At 44.3% G+C, this 25,184-nt stretch overlaps 1 long non-coding RNA gene across 1 annotated transcript; it reads right to left on the bottom strand.

Annotated features, from left to right (window-relative positions):
• Positions 1-258: 258 nt before the first annotated feature.
• LOC144144978 (uncharacterized) lies at positions 259-5,286 on the bottom strand. Its single transcript, XR_013317390.1, has 3 exons — positions 5,213-5,286; positions 4,174-4,237; positions 259-451 (listed from the first exon to the last, which is right to left on the bottom strand). It is a non-coding gene; the product is annotated as an uncharacterized LOC144144978 (long non-coding RNA).
• Between the last annotated feature and the right edge of the window lie 19,898 nt (positions 5,287-25,184).

The following is a 25,184-nucleotide window of genomic DNA, read 5'->3' as shown; positions in this document are numbered from 1 at the left end:
TTTGGCGATTTTCTTCGCACAGTAGCTGTGACCTCTCGGTCATGGTGATTTGCTCGACAGGCGAAAGTCACATGTACGGCGCTGCCAGTGTGCGGTCCAGATACACGAAGTACATGTAGTCGTATTAGTCGCACAATTGTGATATTGGGCGGGCATGGAAATAACTTCATGCAACGTTAGTGCTCATAACTGGTATTAACGTGCCATCCTTCCAATTCAAGCCTGTAAAGCAGATTGTGGGACTGTTGTTGGTTTTTGCATTCAGAAGCTTTATTTACACATGTTGGCTGCTCGTGTAGCAGACTGGTACATCGTTATTTTTATCCCACCAGCGTTTCGACCAGACTAGTGACCCCGTCCAGTAGAGTTGTCAGCACACGACCGCTTTCCTGAGTTGCTGCAAGGCTCGGTTCGGTTATTGCCCTCTTTGCAGTGGGGTGACTTGTGGCAACTGCCCGTGTAGAGGAAAGAAGTACATGTATTAGACATTGTTATATAATCACAAAAGCTAAAAGCAAACAAACAGAGTTAAAAAGTTTTGGCAAGAACGAGTGCCATTCGCGTTAAGTTTAGAAAGTATCTGCACTCAATTTTACGTTTACTGCAGTCCGTTTTATTTTTTTAGCGCCACAGCGCTCGATCTCATCTGAGCATAGAGCATTCACATTGGTCGCACTTTTTTCAATTTAATTCTCGGCACTGCGATCATGTTCGCTGATTATACTGGAAGGTAATATATATGAAGGTTGATGAACAAGTTGCATCGGCAATGCGAGTGCACTACGCTTTTGTGCACTAAGGTTTGTGCAACAAACATTGTACTGACTGTTCTAAAAATATTCCAAATGACACATTGTGTAGATGCGTTGTCAAAATGAAGCAATCCCGCTGACTTTAAACAGATTGATTAACGTCGGGTAAAAATGTAAGGGAGACATTTTGCAGTATATACAAAATTCGATTAACTCTGTTTTCTATGTTGGAGAACAATTGAAAAAAATAGTCTATTCCGTAACAGATAATTCTTCAACTAGAGCTTGGGCTGATAAACTCCAAGTTGAGAAGGGCTGAAAGAACTTCGTATTACACAGTAAACATGCAACGCTTTCGAATTTTTTAAAGACATATGCTCTGTGCGTGTTAACCGGCACTTCACCGTCTATTAACACACGGAGATTTTTAACGATGGTACCTGTGTTACATGGCGTCAAGTTTAAGTTGCGGCTTTAGACGTGTGCAGATAATATTGGTACTACCGTATGGGAGTTTCGCACACGTATTAGTATAAATTTTTAAGAGTCAACTTCATTAAAATTCGCTTCCAACCAATCAATCAGCTCCAAATCATCTCCCTGAGTGCCTTACAACGCAGTGGAGTAATTCGGGTTTCTAGACCCAAGCAACAGCAATTACTAAGAACCAATTACGATACCATAGAAGTATCGCCTGCATGGTGAAATATTTGAGATAATGTGGTCACGCCAGCACTGCAAATAAAATAATTGTAAATAAAAATGACCATAGAATAGGACGATGGGGACTCCGTGCCGCAGATAAAGCTATGCACTCTGCTTATGCCCAGGAATCACAATCTGATGACGCGTAGACATTTAGTGGCGTAGGAGACAGAAAAACGACCCCCAAAATCCCTAACTAATACCTTTTACACAAAATTTGATGACTCACAGAATGGAAAAGATTTCCTACATAAGTGTATACACCAAATTCTCCTTAATTTTTGAAATGTACTCTGGAGCAGATCAGTTGGTTTTCAAGATGTGCTTGCGTACACGAGTCCGAAAAACGGTACTGATGCCCGTTTAAAAATTGTTCTTCAGCAAAAGCAAATACACGAAACCTTGTAGATGTTTTTCCAACATCCGTGATACGCAGGAAATGATACAAATAAGATGGTACTTGAAAGATTATTTTAGGTTCCTCCTTTATTGAGTGGAATGACGCGCGTGCGCTTTAAGCCATCTGGTAGCACAACAGAGTCAATGGTGCCATTCAGCATAAATAACAATGCATTGTTCAACGCGGCAATGCTCCCAGAAGTGTTCCCAATGTGAATGGTATTCAATCCTGAACATTTGTTATATTTGTAGGAAAGGTAACGGAACTGGGTATGATTCTGTTATAGAAGATAGAAAAGCAGAAAATACTTAAAATAGTCGCCGAATCACACGCTTTTGGCGAAGATCCTATACAAGTGCCTCTTGGCTTCGCGGTAACAGTAACATTACTCTGTTTCAAGGTAACTAATGCAGGATGGATTGAACTGTTAAAATCTTCTGCTGAGGCAACTGCTGGTTTTCGCAGTAAAACGGGTCTGCACCCCATTTTGTGTAGCATATATTGTCGCTACAAAATAAAAGTGTTCTTTTTTTGTTGAGTGCTCAGATTATTTTCTGAAAACAAAAATTTTCTAATTGAGGTGAACTTTGTTTGCAGTTTCTCTTAAAACACGTCCCTTTCTACCTAACCCCGGAAATTGAAGTGGCTTATAATATTGAGTGGGTAAAAATTGAAGTGATGGTTTCATCTGGAAACAACAGAGTTAATGCTCGAAGCTAGACAGAAGTTGAACGAGTAAGGGCACATGCTAGAAAGGGTTTCGCTGGCAGTCCTAGTTTTTTCGTGTTCTTGAATTCTGGAATCACAATTAAAGTCAATGTCTTTGGTTTCTACAATGACACATTCAAATATAAGTAATGTCAGCGAAACAAATTGTACTAAATGCCCTTACTCGTACAATTTCGGTCTAGCTTTGAGTTTTAACTGTGCTGTTATTTTCATGAGCCCGTCACTTCAATGTCTCACACAGTCAATTTCATGAGCCAGTACATTTTCGCGGGATTAGGTATAAAGGACAGTGCCATAAGGGAAACTGCTAACAACGGTTTTCTAGGATCAAACGTTTCTCCTAAAAGTGTTTCCCATCAAGGGAAAAAATAAGGGTAATATTTGGCTTCACTCAAAGCTGCTGCTGCCAAAATTACATTTCTGCGGAGGCCTTGACAAAAAGGAGTTCTTTACAACACATTTCTATTTAGCTCTGTTTGGATGAACCTTGGAGCTACCCTAAAAGCCGCACCCGCAAATCATAGTATTATTCGGAAAGGACCACCCCGTTTCATGTAACTTACAAATCTCGAACCGTTCGATTCCTTCTCCCCTCCCCTGTGTATTTTGAAGCGCCGATGCTAAAGCAATATCAGAGCGGATAATAACGCTATATCACGAATATTGAAGCACAATTTTGTACCACAAACTAAAGCACTAGCAGACCAACACAGTATGTACTATATGGGCGGAAGCCATGCGGATACGTGCCGTGAACTGTACAATACAGTAATACAATAAAATCCGATTTTATTCCACCCATATCACTGCCGAGGTTAAAAAAGCGGACGAAGAAGAAGCTCCAACCATGTAGCTTCACAGAGCAGCGTCCGCTGACGCAGCAATGACAGACTACAAACTTGGGATGTAAATTGAGAAAAGTGAATTTACAAGAGTTATGCACAACAAAAATGACATATACGACCCCCGAATAAACATATCTAGGATCCGGTCGTAATTCCCTGTTTGTGAAAATATTTGAGCGTGTTTAGAAGTGTATGCTTTTGTAGTAGCTGTACATAGTGCGTTCGTGATGGTGGGATTTTCCAAGGAAGTTTATATCGGTGTGCGTATACATGTACAGTTTTGTGTAGATGTGCAAGGTTCATGAAAGTATCCAGTTTGCTTCGTTTTGCATACCTGTAGCTACGGATGAGTTTATATCGATATATTTTTCAGTTTTATATTCGGTGTTTTAGAAACATTTATTTTGTGTTCGCTGGAAAGGGAACACTTTAAACTGCACGAATGGCTTTCTTTTGCAATGTTATTTAATGAACGTTTTGCAAGGTCGCGTTTGCCCAGACTAATGCAGAGTAGTTCAGATGTGAGTGAAAGAGTGCCTGTGTCAATCACTCCAATCTGGCGGAATGAGTATGTGCTCAGGCAAGAGAAAAAGCACCAAAGAAGGCGCTTGCTACGTTAGGTCGGCCATCATTAGAACGCTTAGATTTGTGTCCGTGTTGCCTCTCACGTACAAATAAATTCTCTCAACCACCAGCCGGAGCTTCGAGTCTCACACTTAAAATTCAAATCTTATCCACTTACCGCAAACACACAGAGCAACCAATACCGAGATAAAGATAGCAGTTCGTAGGTGCATGTCCATGCTCTGGAAAGACAAAAGAACAAAAAGAATGCGGTTGTTGGGGATGATATTGACAATTTCATGACGTGGTTATATAATTGCTATTTAAGGATTAACTAGACGGCAAATTTCGGGGGATCAGCGTGAGAAAATGAGATAAGTATGTTAGTAGACTCGTTTGAGTGAGAAATGTGAGAAAAATAATAGCTTGTATTCACATAACTTAGGCGTCCATAATTGCAGGTAATCGCCGTGCGGGTGGTTTTTGCTAGAACTACCAAAAGCCACTGTTGCTCCTATATTCTCAATAGGGTACAACGCCCAACAAACTGTTGTTCAAAATACAAAATTAGGAATTTCAACAATAGGATGTTTCAGCCCACGAATGAAGCAGAGTACCGTCAGCCTTCTTCATAAAGGGGAAAGGATGTAACTGATTTATCTAGGACCGAATTACAAAACATATTATCGTTCTTATAAGATTTTTTTTAGTTTTATAAAATATGAAATAAAACAGCCGGAACGAGAAAGAACATTGAAATACCGAAGAAATTTTGAAGAAGGTTTGAGAGAATGAAAGAATTCCCTGGTTTGAAGTCTTTCAATATTCGTATGGAAATGAAACTTAACGCGCATTTTAAAACAATTCTTGTGCCTGGAGAAGTCGGGGCCTCTAAGTAAAGAGTACGACTGAATATGTGGCTAAAAACGTCCGTTATTAGTGTACCAGAAGCGTATACTGCCCTAACTGAGCCGTTGCTATACGCAAATTATCACCTAGCAGACAAAAGCTGCGTAGCCTATTAAGCTTGAAACTTTATGTTTCCCGTACAGTGAACAGTTATTTCCAACTTTTAAAAACTTTTAAATTTACTAGAGCTGTACTTCATTTCTCGGTTTCTACAGCTTTGTCGTGAAAACTGACCAAAAGATGAGGAGCAGTCGTGTTAAGTTTAAAAGGCGGAAAAATCAGGAAAGCCGAAATTCAGAGCACGCAACTCTAATAGGAACTTGCTTGTGCGAGGGTGTCGAGTTCGGTAGAGAGTGCTGCCCATCCCTCTAATAAGGCGCCATTTTATGGCACAGGTTGGGGGCTTTAACGCTCAAAACAAAGAAAAAGGGGTCATTCAACGGCTTCGGGGCAGATGTTACCATTTTCACCAAGTGCAACTTTGTAATCATCGGCGCGTGGCTTCAAGGTCTGAATACGGCGCCAGGCAAAAAGATTGACTTAGGCCAAGGGCAGAAAAATGTTACTCGCACATGGTTCGGGCCATACTAGCAAACAGAAATAAAAAATGAAAAAAAACGGGTGTCTCATAATGTGGCGTAACTGAGACCCCAGGAAAGCAACTTTTAGTCTGTACTTCTGTGACAAGGGGAAAAAAAAGTCGGTGCGCGTATGAGCCCGGTGGATGCGTGTGGTTGCACAATGTGAATGCAATAAGCACCGCAAGACAGGTGCGCTCATTGTCGGTGCAGATGCTTTGCGCACGTGATGTACCTTTTTTCTCATATCATACTGAAAAGTGCTGAAAATATATGGCGTTTTTAGTTTCGCGACACGAAAGAAAACGTATAGATTAGAACAGTTTAACTAAGCGCAGGTTACTTCGCAGGGTAGTCCAAGATAAACGCCATCTGTTCGGCCCGGCGAGGGTGGATGACCAGTAAAGCATATAGCACCCTCTTGAGAACAAGTATTCATTTTCTTGTGAAGAGTTGTGGCACAGCACAGTGGAGTAAAAAATTCGAGTGCACAATGTGAACGTCAGAACATTAACTATTAAGCATAGGCCAAGGTGTAAGATACACTTTTAGGTGTGGACACAGCAGCCCAAAAATCTGTCAAATAATGTTGGTGGCGACGGGCGTAGACCTTTGATTGAAAAGACATCTGGTGGCAGAACTCCTAACTTCACAGCGTCCTAGGCTTCAAGTGGCTTGACCAACGACTGACCGATGCATGTAGCTTCAAGGCACCAGCGGCATGCCTGTAAAACAACGCTGTTTGTGTGAGCTCGACGTATGAGCTCACACAACGCGATGTTAACGCGTAACGTATTGCACTGTTAAAACACCTGCGAGAGTTGGGGCGTTCTAAGTTCATTTACACGCGCCCGAAGCTTCTCTGAATATTGTGTACCGGCAGCGACTTTGACAACATCGCTTAGCCTGCGCTCATTCGTGCGTGAACTTACCCGTGTTGTACAACGTCATTTACGACGAAGAAACATGAGCTACTCGCGGCTAGTTTAATCCATTTCAGAAACTGGGGTAATTTTTTCGTATGTCGTGGCGTTGTACCGGCAGCAGACGCTTTTTTTACTGCTGCTTGTACTGATCAGGTTGCAGCCAACGGTAAAATAGACGGCACTGCATCGTTTGCGAGCGCGCACTTCTTCAACATTTAGTAATACTTCCCCTCCAAGCTCCGAAAAGCACCCTATCGCGGAATCGCACTCTCAGAGAAATGGTGACTGCAAGTAGCACCATGTTCTGCAGAAAATGACTGCAGAGCACTCACTCATTCATTTAGGATCGCCGTGAACGGTAAATAATCTAACATTATCTTGCCGACCGTTGCAGTACATATTCGTACCTGATTTTTTGTTGCGCAAACACGAAATCTAACTTGTGTGAGTGCTCCACGGTTACCGCAGCACACATTCCCTTCGGAGTAGTGTTTATACCTTCTCTTGCTTGTTACCGACTCAAGACGTTTGTGATACACGGAAGGGGGACCTCGTGTGTAAGCACCCCGTTATTAGCACTCGTGGAAAAAGAAATTTTATTCTTGTCGATAGCGTTGTCCGTTGATAGCAACATTCGCTCTGTTTGTAAATAGCTTAATTTGTTCACTGATCAGGCGCACGGCTACTATTCCAAATCATTTTGCGTATATATTCCGTTCTTTGGAGTCAAATAAACAGTTGTTAGTCTGCGCCTGTGTCGTCTTTCCTTCCCTTTGTCCGGCGTGTCGCGCTGTTTTAAATGCAGAGCATTTCTTTAACTCACGATGTCACCCGGCGTTGTCGGCGTGCCTCGGCGTCCGCAACAGCCGTTCCAGGTGCGCCCTCTCCCCCTCCCCCACTCCTCCTCTCCCGCATCACGCTACCCTCCTCGCTTTCAACAACAGGTCCGCACCCCTCCCCCTACACTATATAAAAAAATAATACTTACCGGCGCCTGGTTTTGATCCCACGACCCTGCGGGCGGAACGCAAGGTACACGGTGCTCTACCCACTGCGCCACAAAGCCGACACAAAATGGAAGGCTACGAACGCGCCTTATATCCTTGACTCATTCAAACTACGTCAAGAAGCTGCTGATACAACGCATTCACTATCACCAACTCCCCAAACACTAAACGTTAACGCAATACACCCACCCCCTATGCGACGCATTTACTCGAGTCCCCCTCGCGGGGAGATGGGCCCTTTTTTAAAGGACTCTAAGAATATTCATTGGCTATAGACATTTTTTTCAGCAGCGTAATATGTCGAACAACGAAAGATGTTCATCTAGAAGAATTGCTTCAAGAAAATTAAAAAGAGCGCAAAGGACGAGGACAAAGAAACGCAGTAAACGGGACGCGCGCTCACTCTTGAAGCCATGAACCAACTCGCCCAACAATCCATTTTATTTAGAAGAATGGCTAAACACGTGTGCTCCGTTTTCAGGGGCACAGGTAGTTCATTAGGCTAGACAATGGGCTCAGGATGAATACCGCGCCTTAAGGAAGACCCCTTTAGGGGATTAAGCTTAAGGGGAAAGGGTAAGGCGAAATTTAAAAAACATTTTTTGCAAATGCGAAAGTTCAGTTCCTTGTGCACATTTTCCTAATTCCAATTTTTCTTAGAAAGTTCTATTTCTTGCTGAAAAGCAGTTTTTTCGTAAGCAAGTAGCACGTGACCACATCCTCTTTAAGAATGTTCTCCGGGTTTATTGTCATTTATGTAATCCAGAAACTTCCAGTTGTATCTCAAAACGCTCTTCTGGAACCAGCTATATTAAGAACTTGCTTACCAACCATTGCATAGCTGATCTTTCGGCGAGGGAAATCCAAAGACGCTGTAGCACGTTTTTTCAACATTTGTGCGTCGGAGCCGCGCACCAAAAAAACGTGTTTTTTATGCTTCACAGTCTCATGATTGCAACATTGGATTCTGCTTTTCATTCAATGATGATACCAGCGCGCAAGCTAGTATTTTTAAATCATTCGGGCGAAATCTTGGGCGAAGCACTACCATCAAGTGTTTGAAAGAGGTTGACCTCTCGCGAAAATACTTTGCAAACAGAGCTGTACGATGGTGCCCAAAATAGGCAAGCAATGACGGACGACAGTCTGAAGAGCCAAAAAAAAAACAGACTTCAACTGTGATTGCGAAGTTGTTCCTTTCTAATTAAATGGCTGCAGTGGTGTCGTAGGCAAAAAAGTATGGTATTTCACCGCTTTTTTTACTTAAATCTCAATTATCTCCAAACTTTGTTGTTTATTACATAGCGATGCCGGAGATACTTCAGCGGTGCGATAATAGCGATGCCGGGTGACTAGACTGGCAGAAATCGTGTCGCTTTTGCCGCTCCAGGTGGAAGTGAGAATGGCTCTTAAGGTCTTCTTTAGTAATAGTTAGGTCTGTACTGAGGGGATTTAAAAAAATGCGAACGGAACGCACAGCCTCTGACGCGTAGTGCAGCATCTGGCTGCAAAGTGGTTAAACTGTGCCCATGGGAACTTCGAGAGCGTTTGAGAGTGTGGCCTACAATTATGGGAAACACTTGATGAAGAAGTGACGCTGGGGGTTTATTTTGAGACGCTTTTTGACGTTGATTCACCTGTGATCAGGAAGATCATTGAGAATATCATGATAGCTGCACTAAGCCTACTGCGCAATTGGCCTCCGAAGGTAGTAGATAACAGAATGCTCAGTGGCGACAGAGCATAAAAGACGCCTCAAAATAAATGAGCGGCGGTCCTTCTTTATCAAGAATTTCCCCTAACAGTAGGCCCCGCTTTCACGCGCTCTTGAAAAACTACGCATGCGCGCAGTTTACTGACACTTGATCCAGACGTGCGGTATGCGTCGGAGGCTGTGTGCTCCGTTGTTCGTATTTCTTTTAATCGGCCGTGTACTTTCCTTTGCCAGTACTGGTAATTTTTATTCGTACATTCTTGTGCTACCCAGCACTTTTCTGTTGTCGCTTCCCTTGGGAAATAATTTGCCGTGGTTGCTGTAGTCACCTGTTAGATAGTTTCATGCAACACATGCAGTGCATATTGCATCGCTTATTTCAGACCTACTGTGTAACTATCAAATCGATTTGTATGTTTTTCAGGAAATTAATTGAAGGTTCCTCCCTTTGAAAGGTGTTGCGGTGTCGTGGGGCTCGACCAACGGCCAGTGCTGAATCTCGCTGCGCTTACCTGCTGCCTTCCACGGGAATACAGGTATGTCGTCGTATTGTTGTGGCATCATTTAAGAGCACTGTTTTTCCGTCTTGGATATAGACTAAAACATTTCAAACATATTTGTTAAAGATTAACTTTTATGTGGAGCAGTGGCAGTGCTCGGAAAGCAATTTATTTGCTGGAGTGTAGAGTGTCCCCAAGTAAATTGGTGTTTGGAGGTTACATCAAATTCAGATTGGCATGATTCTTACTGTTTCTTTGGTAAGCGTTTCGAAAATGACAGAGTGATTGTATGGTGTAATAGCAATCACACTTGACAACTGAGTTTTCGTACGCCTATTATTTTGGACATGCTTGATAATTTGCACTTTTTACCGGCAGCAATACCACAAGCGTTTTGAGGGCACACTTGGTGTTTTGGACCGCTTAATTTTTTCTGACATTTTCCCGGTTATTTAAGATACGAATAATCGGTCGTGGACTTAATATAAACCTGATGTCATTATGGGGAAAGAGGCAAAGAAAGGACACAAAAGTGCGGCTTGTAAACGGGGTTTTTATCCAAGAAAACACATATGTATGTACTGAAAGTTGGGTGAGTTGATAAATCATCGGGGAAAAAACACAGTGCGCAAAAGAACGCGGCGACAGAAAGCGGCAGAATACAAGCGCTGACTCATAACTAGTGTTAGATACTTGAGTATTTATAGGCAAGTTCGCGCATACCACATTGCAAGAAAGTCGCGCATACCACATTGGTTCATACCACATTACGAGAAAGTCGACAGTGTTACTGCGCTGGCTGATGCACTGATGTCTCTGTGAAACGTGGCGTCATCCGGAATGGCACGACCATCGTCATCAGATCGGCTTGTCGGCCGATGCCGAACCCGCTTATAAAGAACTTCAGTATGAAATTCGTTCAAACAAACAATATGAGCAGTGGACGGAAAGCGCGATAACGAAACAAACACCATGTTCGTCACGTTGATCAGTAATCTAATACAAAAAAGATTTACTGCACAGAAATGTACACATATTTGTAGAAGACAGTAATTTTCGCTTGAACACTGCGTTTAGTAACACCAGTGAAAAACATATTCTCTACACGAGACATCACTTCGACGAACTCCAGTCCACTTTCCTTTATTTCGGCAGGTCTTGCCGCTGCTTCGTCGTCATTTAGCTATGAGCGCTGCAATGCCAGTGCACAGAAACGTGGGCAGTGTAGCTTCGGAGAGAATCGAAAGAGGAGCACAGGTGTTATCAAAGTTTTTCTTCCTTCCCTAAAACGCGAATGGGTCTCGAGCTGATGGCACGTTCCTGATAATAAATGCCGGATTTTTAGGCATTAGAAAAGCGCGTTTCAGGGTCCCGAATTAGGCAAAAAATACACAGGTCTAGGCCTTTAACATCGTAATCACAGGTGCCATAAAATTTAACATAACTGCAAAGAATTCTTAACAAAGACTCACGACACTTGCATCACGACATCGAAACGAAAAAATGTTATTTGTGATCATGGCACAGATGCGCCAACAGTAAACAAGCCATTCAGTTTTTTCATAAAACTGCTAGACTAATGGTTATTCATTGGCTTAATTCAAGTAGCGCACTGCTCACATATAAGGAAACAGGCACGAAAAACAAGACTTGGCAGCTGGAATACTGATTAATAAAATGCGCTACTTCGTACCTGCCTGACGCAAATTAATTACGGGACAATAAGAACAGACACAGATAATTAAAGCAATGTAAAGGGCAATTTATCGAAATGTTAATATGCTCCTACATGAGGACTGCTATGTATAACTTCTGCAATTTCCTCATATAAAGAAATAAATTATCTGAATTCTTCAGACAAGCCATCCTAGCACTGTCATTTACACCTCACGCAATTGACGATCATTTTTCAAAAGCTGTTTCACAGCCGCAGATATTTTAGTTTGAAAAGGAGGTTCAGAGCCCGTCGGCAATGTGAATTTTAGGTTTACCATATGGACCGGGCGGTCATTCTATCGCACCACCGTCGCTTCAACTAACAGCGCCAAATATGGCGAGCCACTCGTCCGTGGAATGCCGGTGGCGTTTAGCGCAGCGCAGGTGAGCATGGCTGTCTGTCGTTCTGCTGCAGTGCGGCTCGCAAAACGTTCATGAACCCAAGGACTTTTTTCAGTTTGGTAAATTTGAAAGTAGAGTCAACCTCTACGAGGCATGCCAAGTGTGTGATTTAAGCCCATCCTCAGTAATTACAAATAGCATTCCACATCAATGAGAACAGCTGGATGTGCAAGTCCGTTCTTGCGTGCAAATGTTTCATGCCTGCACGCAGTTTGGCGTATCAAGGAATATATTGTAGCTAAACGCTCCTACAAAGCTGGTGTGTGCAGCCCATCCATAAAAGCTGTAGCGCTGGCCTTTGGCAGTGTATTCCGAAACGGCGTCGTGCGCTAGCGAACAACAAGTTTGGGGGGGGGGGGGGGGGGGCATGCTAAGAGTTTCCCCAAAACAAAAATGGTGATGGGCTACGCTCCGTAACTTCATTTATTTCTGTAGAAACGTGTTATTTTCACACAAATACGCTTGCTACGGTCAATAGGAATCGTTTACAAAAAAATACCGCATGACAGTCGGACGCTATTACTTGCTGTGCAAAAGCTGTGCTTTACAATACTTGCAATGATTACTGGCTTTTGGTAAATGGCTTTTCAAAAAAAAAAGAAAAACAATCCCTGCGGGGGCAAAGCACGCGAGACAGGAGGGTGCCAAAAATATGCCCTCAGTTTCACGACTGATTGCTGCGGTCAAGTTTTACAAGCTGATGCATATGCTTGAACAATCATGCTCTACTTCATTAACAACGATGATTGCTTATCGCAAAGATTTCTCGTGTGAGCTTCCTTGGTTGCCGTCTGGATTAAAACTTTCAGTACTTAAGCTATGAATTTGACCAGCACACAGTTTAGTTTTTTGATTGCAGCGTCTTGGACTTTGACTCTTCCCATTCTATTCCGCATGAAGAAACACCGCGTTTAACCATCGTTGTCGTTAGAAGGAGGGCTAGATGATTTTTCTTTTTAATTGGCACGTCCATGCAGCCCTCTCCAAATCCTAAGTGATCCTAACTGCGCACAGCGTGTCGGAAATGCGTCTGTGCTGGAAAACTCATGCTGACGCACCCCTTTTTGGGGACACATGTCACGCGTTTTTGGTTTCTTCACAAAGGATTACACGATACTTTAGGTTCCCGGCAAAGAATACTTAAGCACTAATAAACACACACAGTCTGACATTAATGCTGCCACATTTTGAACTATCGGTGCCAGCATTTATTCCATGCAGGTTGTGAAACGGGAAGGGCAGGGGTGATGGTTTGTAGCTTGGTCTGTTTGGTGTTTGAATAACTTTGGCCCATGATAAAATGAACACTACAAACTTGGAAGTTCCGCTTTGGCTCTCAGGCTCCAATGCGGTAACAGTGTCGCTCACTAAAACCGTACGAACAAATCTCACGGTTACAGAAGGAAAGTGTAAACTGCCGCGTGGTTTTCATGACCACGGGGTAATCCATCTCGTATGTAAATGCCTTTCTCTTCAAAGCACACTTATCGAGGTATCCAATTGTGAGGGATGGCGTGGAAACCATAGTAATTCAAACCAGTGACGATCATTTAATCTGTTAGAAATAAATACTAATATTAAAAATTTTATTCCAACTCATATAGCACACAGCCAGCTCAGAGCACAGCAAAAAGCGCTCATGTCAAGGAAGACCATTCACAACTTGGACTCGTCCGAGAACTTTATGTGGCCGTTAGACCATTTAGGATGAAATTAATAATAATAACACAAGTGTATTCGTACTCAGTTCGGGTGGAGCCAAGCGTAGTTCACTGCTAAAAGAGCTCATACCATTGCAGCCCGTACCAACTTTCCCATTGGACCATAGATATCCGTAGGAGGTCTGTTTTACGGCCGAATCTCCGAGTCCCGCAGTTGACGTCTGGCGGACGTACTTCGGATGTATTTTTCTGGGAAACGGGAACGTCCATTCAGTTTGGTCCGACGAATGTCCGATACACGTTTGTTCACGTACGTTTACTATGGTCCGATCAATAAAGTCCCCTCGACGACCATCCTACGTCGGTATGGTTGAAGCAATATTCATCGATCATGTTTGTAACTAATAGTAATTAGCCCCAAGTTAATTGTATTATCAATATTCTGGCTGCCTGGAGAGGGAGGAAAGCTATTCACCAGCTCCGAAAGCAGTTGTAATACTTGGTGCCCCCGCGCCTTTCTGGCTCGCGCACAAAACTTTTGTTGTGTTCTGAACGAGTCAACTTTATGTAGTTATGTTCGAATTCAATAAAGAAAGAGAGGAGTTCTAAAGTTTCGGAAAAACAGTTTGGTTGATATGAACTGTTGTATTGTTTAATTTGCTACTAATTAGACTAAAACGTAATTTTTTGTAACCTAAGTTTTCCATTGTTTTTGTTTTTGCGCGATGCAAAGACAACACTTATCTAGGCGCGTAAAGCCATAGGGCCAGAGCCACTCGAATTTATGGGCGAATCGGGAACAGACTTCGATTATCTTCAAGAAGGAAATACTGCTGCTTTCTTCTAGACATCTTTTTGCATCCTCAACGAAAGGTAAGATATCTTTGTAAGTGCCGGTGAGTGGAGATGGGGCGGGGTAATCGTCGTTGCTTTCCGTGTACTGCAAACGCCGTACGCTGTGCCGAAGCTAGGCATAACTGGCTTGGGGCGTTTTGAGAAACAGTGTAAAAAACTCTCCTAGGGAATCATCTTTTCTTCGTTTTCTTAAAGCTATCAGTGGCACGTGCACTTCTCTCGTTGAAAGAGAAAGTCGTTGATATGCCCGCATTCTCATTCAGCCCGGCGCTACCTACGACGTGGTGTGCGCAGTCCCAGTGGCTACTTTTAGGTTAACTCAAGTTTACGGAAAAGGGCGTAACAATTTTTACTGTGTGAGCTCGCTGCGGAGATGTGTTGTGCATTGACCTTGAAAGAAAATGTAGGCACGGTATCACGATACGTGTAAGAAGCCGTACGGTGCGTATTAGGCAGAGGGGTGATTTCACGCCCCCCTGGAGGACCCGGCCGTAGAGTTTACGGCGAGGTGCTTTCATGCTGGCAGACGGGGCGAAGGAAACGTATTTTGCCGACGTGAGTATAAAGCGTGCACTAATGTATTTTCCGTGCTTGCTGTATGCGCTTGTAGAAACACGTATCCGCAGATAGACGCCGTCAAGACACTCCGCGATGGATAAGTGGCTAAGGCGTAGTGCTGCTCAGCCCAAGGACGTGGTTTCGATTTAGGCTGCGGCGGCCGCTTTTCTGGTGGAGGCGAAAAGAGAAAACGACCGTGTGTAGCAGATTCAGGTGCACGATAAATATACCCAGGGGGTCAAAATTTATCCGGCGCATTCAACTACGGCGCGCATCATCGGGCTGTGGGTCGTAGGCGCGTACACCTCATAATTGATAGACGCCGTCAAAGCGCGTAGATGAAAATGTATTTTATAATGTAGTATATTCGGTGGGCATATAACAGTTTTGCTCGATGCAACGGAGGTATGCAGTTTTTCTTTTTTTAAAATAGGCCAGGCCTTTGTTCTGCAATACACATTAGCAGTGGGTGCACGATTCGCATCGAAACATACCCCACTGGTTCTGCCAAGCTTGAAACTGGGCTACTTGGTGATAAAAAAATTGAATTATGGGGGGATTTGCCCTGGCCAATCAGGCTTTCGGGACGGAAAGTTAACTTCCTCCACAACAGCAGTCACCGTGTGAATGTATCGTGTGTAAAGGCCCATTTACACTTGAAACAGGAGCGACAAAAGCAGTGCTGATTTCTTTTTTTTTTTTGCTGTGACTAAAAATTGGTCAATACCAATAAGCAAGAGTTACGTTAGCGGTGCGATAAGAGCGACGCCGGATGACTAGACTGGCAGAAATTGCGTCGCTTTGCAAGAAATCGCGTCCAGTTGCAAGTGGGAATGGGACTTAAGGTTTTCTTTCGTAATAGCTAAGTCTGTACAGGGGGGATTAAAAGAAATGCGAACGGAGCGCACAGCCTCCGACGCATACTGCAGCACCTGGCTGCAAAGTGGTTAAACTGTGCCCATGTAAATGGGACACAGTTTCACCAAGCGCCGAGCGGGTAGGCAAAATACTAACCGTACTTTCGTTCACTTTCGTACTTTCACTTTCGGTTTCGGTTTCGCGGACCCCGGTTTTAGCTGGTAGTTTGAATGGCTGGAAAGCTCTGCTCATGGCGACGGGAATCGGTACGGTATTCAGACGCTTTCATGTAATAATCAGTGTTTATTTGAATATATCATTATCGGGCTTAGTGCCCCCGTACTTTACAAAAACATTTTGTTTTTTGACATGTGAAATTGCAATTTACAGTACCATTAACAGTTTGTTAAGAATTCTGTCGTGTGTTCACATCTTGTCAAGCCACATAAAAGAGACACGTCATCAATGAAGAAATATTTATTGCATGGCACTAAACGGAACAAGTACAAATTATCATCATTCATTGCAATGCACATATAATAATAAACAGTGGGTACTACACCACAACAGAGACGATACACAGTAGTGAGAGGAAAATACGTTTGCAGGAATGAAAAAAAAAATGCATAAGTAAAGATACCACAACAACACAAAGGATTTATTCTCCATGGTAATTCAAAATGGAGAAAACCCCGAAGAATCAGCCATTCACAGTTTTACTTGTATCTACGACACCCTCAGACTCTGTGCGCTGTTGCAGTCATACAAAAATATCAACCATAACAAAATGTACACACTGGGATACTTGGAACTGCTTACGACCACAATCCCCACCGATAATTTTTTTGGTCTGCCAATTTCTACAGTTAGGATGTAAAAGAAGGGAAACACTTGCGCCCCATTTACCAAAAATGTTTTGATGGCCTTGCTTATTAGATGAACTACAATGAGGTCTAATGCCTTTGGGCAACTTCAAATCATTAGCAGTAATTGAACAGAAATCTCATTTGTGGGGACATGCAGACAAAAAAAACTTTAAGAAGAAAAATACGATTTTTTTTTATTTCCTGTGCAATGATCGCACCCTGAACTTCTCGCAGCCATACGCCATGTGTGTGCCAAGTCCAGCTGACGATGGTCGTGCTTACTTATGTTTCTTCCTCTTTCAAAGCGGTCATGGCTACGTCATTGCCGCAGACTTGCCGATAATAGCGATATCGGCAAGTATGAGTTCTTTATTAGTGCTGAAGAAACTCTCTCTAAATGCACATAATGTACTCAGAAGACAAAGAAGAAATTACACCATCTTCCCGTTGGGGAATCCTGAGTAGTATGCGAAACAGCCATGGGCATAGGCGTGCGCACAGGGGGAGCCGGGGGGGCGGCCGCCCCCCTGATCATCTTGGGGGGGGGGGCGCCAAATTTGCCCCATACCTTTACTCAATCGAACCTGTTCCGTAAGGGTATAACCACGCGTGTTTTCACGGTAATGGCAGCCGAAGAACTCTCACGTTACCTTCCAAAAGCTGTTTACTTTCAGTCCCGGAAAGGTGGGGATCGACCAGAACCAGGCTGTTGTGAGAAACACGTTATCACATAATTTTAAATTTTACATCTATTGCGGAGCTTCTCCTTTTTCTACTTTTCCTCGTAAATAACATGCGCAGCTCCGATCAAAAGAGCCACGCCAAAGCGAGTTTCAGAACAGACCATATTAAGTTTATAAATTCATACGCATTTCTTCCATTTCTTCTCAATGGATCTTATAAATTTTTACACATGGGAAGAGGTCGGGAGTTGGCGGTGGGGGGGGGGGCGCTGCGGTAAGGCTTCGCCCCCCCCCCTAATCTAGAACCCTGCGCACGCCAATGGCCATGGGGCAGACTGAAGTTCCCATTAGTTTAAGTTCGTCGTTTCCGTTGACGTTCAGCTCCGCGTGCCTTCGTTGTATCAGTAGCTTCTTAACGTATTTTGAATGAGTTAAGGACATAAGGCGCGTTCGTAGCACATGCTCCCGTCTCGGTTTGTAGCGCAGTGGGAAGAGCGCCACGTACCTCGTTGCGGCCAGAGAGTCGTGGGATCGAAACCGGGCTCCGCCTAAGTATTTCTTTTTATAGGGGACTGCGCTGACGTCAGCCCAAACGCTGATGGGGCTGAAGAGACGCGCATGCGCAGTAGAGTGCGGACGGCGGACAACGATTGAGGGAGGGACACAGCCCCGAGCATAAGATGCTTCGAATCTAAAAATCTATTTCCTATTGGTTCCTTGCAAGGGTACCTTTTCCCAGGAAGCCGGGTTACCTTCTGAAAGCGTCGCCTTCCCAGTAAAGGCAAAGGGCCAGGCCGGGATATTTTAGGTACGTGTACTTAGTCAAACTACAGGTTCCAGGCTCGATTAAGGCACACAAATTCTCGTCTTGCGCTGTCAATACCAACAGTCTAATATAAGAAACAGGGAAGCAGTATATGCTTATTGTGTATGACACAATGGTGACACATTACAGAGTCCCATAGGGTAACGCGACAACATTTGTGGGACCACGCGGCACATTTTTGCCATTTCGAACACGCATTCGAGCACAATTTTAAAAGTGCCGCGCACAGATGCGAACTGAACTTGACATTACTATGATCTGCATCTCACAACCAGGCACCAGGCAGTGAGGAATGCTACTAGAGTACATTTTACATCAGGTATATCTCGCAATCCACCTTGTGCTATGACAGAGGTTAAAAATGTCTGTGCCGCCTATATGCTCGCGGATTACACCTCATATGTGTATTCAGCATGACATTATACATTTTATCTGCCTGATTACAACAAGAAGAATTACAGTGCAATTTGATTTACAAGGCACATCATTGGAGCACTGCGTATATTTGCACGCTGTGCATCAGCTGAAAACAGAGTCCGGAAATCACCACACTACACAGTCAGCGTTCACTGCACTACCACGATACGAGTACACAATTCACCAGAAAAAAACACCTGACTAAAGTTTTTCCTGTTGAGGGGTACACTAAGTACCGACGAACTTCTAAGGCGCAGCAAGAGAGCCATTATTTGGAGCGCAACAAAACACGGGAAAAGAAACAGAGTAGACGAGGCAGGCGCTGGAAACTATTCACCAACAAGCCCAGCAAGAAGTTCTTCTCAGTTAAAACAGGCATCCTTGCTGAGGACGTTATGAGCGCATTTGACAACGTAGGTCCCAACATGGTTGTCTTCAGTTAAGTCACTCCAACAAGACGAGGCACGTACGGGGACAAACAACGGCATGTAGCACGACCTCTTACCCTGGCACTCTTCATATTGTAAAAGGGTTTTCGTGGACGTACTGTTTTCACAATATTACAGCTAGCAGCAACAATAATTTGGGAGTGGAGTTTGGAGACTGGACGCTGTTGTGAGTGGTTTTATTGAGATGAGGTATGTCAGAGAGAAAAAACAGTTTGTCCCTTGTTTCAACGATAGGCTTTCCTATTGTCACGCCTTATTAAATGCCTAGACTTGCGTTCGATTTTCGGGTGCTAATTGCAAGGTTCAATAGATGGAATACAGTTGCGGTACCCATCAGGAGCATCAAGAAGGCATCAAGAAGCATTGCAGGCAGTCATTATACAACTGAATAACTCTGGGAGAACAGTTGGCACGGCCTATTTCGTGAGTCGTGTGAGGGCAGGATCCATAAAGTCCTGTGCCATGAAGTGCTTACACCATGTTTGGTATGACGAATGCAGCTGGCTGGTTGGCACTGTCTTTAGGGCACCTGTAGACCTGCACAGGCGATAGGGTATATAGTAAACAAACTGTTTGCAATGAAAGATGACCTGCGAACAGTCTGTAAATTTCACAACTAGTACTCAAGAATTGCCTCAAGCGCGTGCCATCTATTTAAAACATCAGTTCTCTTATTATATTCAGCAATCATGTGGTCGCGCTATTAGAACATAAAAATATGGATCCTTTTAATTTCGCAACACTGGTTAGGTACATTCTTAATGTAATTCAGCTATTGTTGTGTATAACAAAAATGATAATGCTGCTCACATAGCCTGAATCCCTTTGTCTTTTTTGTAAAATAAGGATGAAGAGCGAGAGTTAACTGAACGTAACACAAAGCTTAAACAAACCTGTTGCCCCACGGACCCCCGAAAGAAACGCATCCCGACAACGGGTACCTGGCAGGTATATTTGGGCGCTGTGTGGGCACCATGTCAAGTAGCAGTGAGCGTCGTACTGATGACCGACACAGGCCATTGACTGAAAAACATTACAAGAACACACACAGCTCCGACTGAATAGCTGCAATCTGCGCAATAGTGTTTTATGAAACTGGCCAAAATATGACTAGAGAAAAAAGAACAAACGCTTGCAAGAACGGAAAGTGGGGAACAGTTCTGTGCAATGCCTGCGATACCGGACTATATATGCGATGTAGAACGAAGACCAAATTTGAAGGTTTCAATTCACTGCGCACTCATCCCGCCTCGAGCCAAGCTGTTATCTGCTGTATAAAGACTCGTTTTCACCGCACCTGACGCTCCAAGGCGAAGCGACGCGCGCGTGTTATCGGTGTCGGCGAGTGGGTTCGCTTGGTACGCAGGCAGCTTGGTATGCACGCATATGCAAAATTTTACGATGAGTCTGCGGCTGCTGGTTATTCCTAGATAAGCCAAATAATGCAGATACGGCTACTTCGTCGCGTAAGTTCGCCCGGATGGCTTTGCAGTGCCTCACGGCCATAATAAATAATAGGAGTAAGAGATAGCCAAGCTAGCAATGGCTCGCTAGTATAACAGAACGCAGCATGCGGTTCACGTAATTCAGTGCAGTGACAGCGCACAACACCTGCTTCGTTACGAACCACCGGCCGGCCGGCCACTTCCGCAACTCACCGCCGTCATTTGCGGCCCGCAAATGCTACGTGCGACGACGGGCGCGTACGTGGCATCCCTCAGGGCTACGTAAAAATGGTGTCTTGCGCCTTTCCGGGGCGTTTCCAAAGTTCTTATCCTAAAGACGCAGAACTAGCTATGCCTGATTTCCCTGAGGCTACGCAGTGCTCGCAGCGTTAGCAGTACAAGGAAACGTAACTACGAAACGCCACACCAAAACTTTAAAAAAGAAAGTCCCACCTTTCATTCAGGATGCAAAACCGATGTCGCAAATAGAGCACTAGGCGTTTCCTTCTCCACAACTGAGGTTAGCACGAGGCTGCAGAAACGCACGTGCAAACGCTGACAAAAGAGCCAAATGGCGGCTTGCGCTTGCGACTTGTCCAGACTTGTCTCCATATTGTGCACAAAGAAGCCTTGAAAATTTACATTCACAGGCCTTCAATTCGCTACATACATAAACGTGTGTAGCCTAATGTGTAACAAAATTTTAAAAGTATATTACTGTGTGTTACCTTAATTTTAAATATATATTTTTTACCACTTGCCGCAACTGCCGGATGGAACAAGAGTCAGGCCATTCAGCCGCGATAAGCCCGTCTGTCATCTCTTCTATTTTTTTATTTCTCTATGTGTTTATAAAAAAATTCCTCTAACAGTAGGCCCTGTCCTCAAGCGCTCTGAAAGAACTACGCATGCGCGCAGTTTACTGACACTTGAGCCAGACGTGCGGTATGCGTCTGAGGCTGTGTGCTCCGTTGTTCATGTTTCTTTTAATCAGCCCTGCACTTTCCTTTGCCAGTCCTGCCATTTTTTTGTCGTACATTCTTGTGCTACCCAGCACTCTTCTGTTGTCGCTTGCCGTGGGGTTTAATTTGCCCGGACTCCTATAGTTACCTGTTAGATAGTTTCATGAAACACATGCCGTGCATATTGCACCTCTTATTTCAGGTCTACTGTGTACCTCTAAAATCGATTTGTATGTTTTCAGCTAATTAATTGAAGGTTGCTTCCTTTGAAAGGTGTTGCTGTGTCGTGGGGCCCGAACAACGGCCAGTACAGAATCTCGCTGCGCTTTCCTGCTGGCTTCCACTGAAATACAGGTATACCGTTGCATTCTTTTGGCATCATTTTTAGAGCGCTGTTTATCCTTGTTGAATGTAGAGAAAAACATTTGAAGCATATTTCTTGAAGATTAACCTGTATGTGGAGCACTGGTGGTGCTCGCAAAGAAATTGATTTGCTGGAATGTAGAGTTTCCCCAAGTGAACTGGTGTTTTGAGGTTATATCAAATACACATTGGCATGATTTTTACTGTTCTTTGCTAAGCGTTTCTCAAAATTACAAAGTGATTGTATGGTGTAATAGAAGAACAGTTGACAACAGATTTTTCGGACGCCTAATATTTTGGACATGCCTAATACGCATAATTGGTCGTCGACCTTATATAAATCTGACGTTGTTATGGAGAAAGAGGCAACAGAAGGGCACGAAAGTGCAGATTGTCAACTGGGTTTTTATCCAAGAAATTACATATGTATGCACTGAAAGTTGGGTGAGTTGATAAATCATCGGGGAAAAAACAAGACAGCGCGCAAAAAAAAAAAAAAACGCGGCGAGAGAAAGCGGCAGAACACAAGCACTGACTTATAACTAGTGTTAGATTCTCAAAGAGTATGTAAAGGCCAGTTCGCGCATGCGAATAGCTACTAGAGAGAAGTGATGTGGCTCAGCATAAGATAAAACTCACACAAATACATCACGAAAAAAGCACGTGCAGAAGGGCTGACGTCTCACGTGAGCATATGGCCGCCTATGTGGGCTTCCTTTTTGTAGAGCGTGATCGAGGTTTGGCTTACACACTCTTCATAATAAAGGGTAATGTAGACGGGTTGTACTATATCCCGGATCTTCTGAATTCTGACCTGAAAAAGCACCTCGGAAGTACCGTAACTATGTTCGCATCCACAATTCTTCCAATGTGCAGGCAATTTGGCATACGTGCAGCTTTTTATCGTCCTGGCATGCTCACCTAGTTTTACGTTTAGGGAGCGCTCTGTCTGCGCTACGTACACTCTTTTGCAGAACAATGGTATGTCGTAGACCACAGGCATTATGCAAAGCACAACAGCACGCTTGTGCTTGAAACCGCACGTGGTATGGCTGGCACCATGTGGACGTTTCTGTTTGTGGCTCACCGAGAAACAAAGCCCGCAATGTCAGGAAATAAGGAGCAGTGCGGGGCGTCCAACTTGGCAGGCTCACTCGAATGGCTGATATTTTTTTTTTTGGTGCTGGATAGGGACTTGTTGCATTATTCCTAATGGTTGTAGATTCAAGAACGCCTTGCTTGTCACGACGTCAAAATTGTACAGAAGAAGTGTTGCAGTTTCCCAAGCTGTAATGGCATTAAAACTTTCTCCTTTCCCCACAGAGAGCGGGGCTCCCTGCGCGTGGGACTCACACTCACTCGCACTGACACTCGTCAGTCGAAAACATCGGCGATGCCCACTCACCACTGATGAGTGTGAGAGGTGTGCGCGTGAGTGCACTCGTGACTGAGCCTGCCGACCTATGGCATGCCTCGGTGAAACTGGGCGCCACTAACTAACGCTCACCCCAAATATGTATTTTTCCTCACGCACTCTCTCGCATTCAGGCTCACCAGTCGCCCTCACCACTCATTCCTGCTCGCTACGCGCCCTCCACCACTCGCACCCCCTCGCGCTCAAGCTCACCATTCGCCGTGACCACTCATACTCACTAGCACTCTTGCTTAGGGCACGGTGTCACCACTCGAATTCACTCGCGCTCACGCTCACCACTCGGCATCACCACTCGGACGCACTCACGCTTCCCATTCGCCGTTACCACTCGCACTCAGTCGCGCTCACCGCCCGCCATCTCCCCTCACACGTGTTTGTGCGGAGAAGACCCCACATTAGTCACGAAACAGAACAGTACTAGTTTATTACGGCTTCAGAAGGCCATCCAAATCATATTTTTAAATCAACTCGCCAGAAGAAAAATACTTTTAGGGCACCCGATAGCAGGAGCTCAATCACGACATACTTCCGAAGGTAAAAGCAATCCCGCTATGAACAACCATCACAGCGAGCGGCTCCCGCGATGAATGGCCAACAGCGAATATAGGCGAAATAGTTGGGCTCCCCGCGGTAAGCACCGCAAATAGCACGAGTTGCGCGAGTGCAGTCGCGTGTGGTGAGCGCGGCTCTCCGCGAGTTTCTCTCCCATTCGTTGATTGATTGATTTATTTTATAGTTTAACGCGCCGACGCAACGCAGGCGATGAGGCGCGCCTTAGTGGAGGGCTCTGGATTAAATTTGACCACTATGAATCTTTAACGTGCGCAGAAATCTTGTACACACAGGCGTTTTTGCTTTTCGCCTCCATCACCAAAGCGGCCGCCATGGCCGGGAATGGAAACCGCGACCTCGTGCTCAGCAGAGCAACGCCTTACTCACTTACGTCCTCTCGCACTCGTGAGTGGTCAGCGGGGCTTATTGCACGTGGGGCTCACACTCACTCGCACTCACACACGCCAGTCCGAAACAATAGCGAGGCTCTGAGTGAGAAGTGTGTGAGGGCTATCGCGGGTAAGCCTGCCGACCTATGCATGTCACAATAAAAAGCACGCGAAACGGATGTTCTCAAAGCAGACCAACTCTGGAATACTGCCTCCGAAATCATGTTTACGGTACATTCCCACAGCCATATCTTCCCAATATTCAGATATGTATTATGGCAAGACTGCACTCGAGAGAGCAACAGTAATTTTGTTGAATTCATGGAACGGCATCCCGAGTAAGCCGGGATCTGTTCTTAACGACTGAAAGGGTCGGAAAACAACAAAGAGCTGCTTGGAAATATTCACAGGTTTACTTCTGTGCGTGTGCCATGTGTGCATTTCTGCGTCTGTCAGTTTCTGTGTGCTTATCTGTGTTTGTTGGTGTTTGTATGAGTTTGCTGTCTTCGCTTCCTTCTCTCATTTTCACCCCTATCATGCTCATGCGCAATAACAAGCCAAGCTCCCTGCCAGATTGACTTCTCTTTGTCATTAAAGACATCCCTGCTGCTCCATCCTCCTCATCGGTTTTGATTCATGTTATACTGAAAACCGGAATGTATACTAATTATTGCGTTCGTTAGCGAGTATATCAAGCCTACAACACCGTGATCATGTCATAACCATTAGAGTTGAGAGTCAGTTTTGATAACAACGGTTACGATAGAAATTCTGGGCAGAAATGCCGCTTTCGAGTTCTCTGGACAACGTTCTCCACGCCGTTTCTCGGTGACGTAGCACAAGACTTCCCATGTATTTGCATGTGAATAAACAACGCACGCTGCTGATGCAGAGTCTTGCAGGCTGCAATAAAGAAAGACACATTTTTAATAAGTAAATGTATGAAATACAGCCTTAACAAATATATACACTAACTTTGCGAGCCTTCGAAACATCCCCAAACACCTTAATATACGTGTGTGGCGGTGCCTAAAAATTAGAGTGTTGAGTACAGAAAACAATTCATCTAATACAAATAAACTATAACGAAAAAATAGAAGACAGCCTTTTTCTTTCCT

Source organism: Haemaphysalis longicornis, unplaced genomic scaffold, assembly GCF_048455015.1.
Source record: "Haemaphysalis longicornis isolate Haplotype H1 unplaced genomic scaffold, Haemaphysalis longicornis Haplotype H1 scaffold_7, whole genome shotgun sequence".
Lineage (NCBI taxonomy): Eukaryota > Metazoa > Arthropoda > Arachnida > Ixodida > Ixodidae > Haemaphysalis > Haemaphysalis longicornis.
The sequence above is the reverse complement of the archived record's forward strand: the minus strand, read 5'-3'. Positions and strand labels throughout refer to the sequence as shown.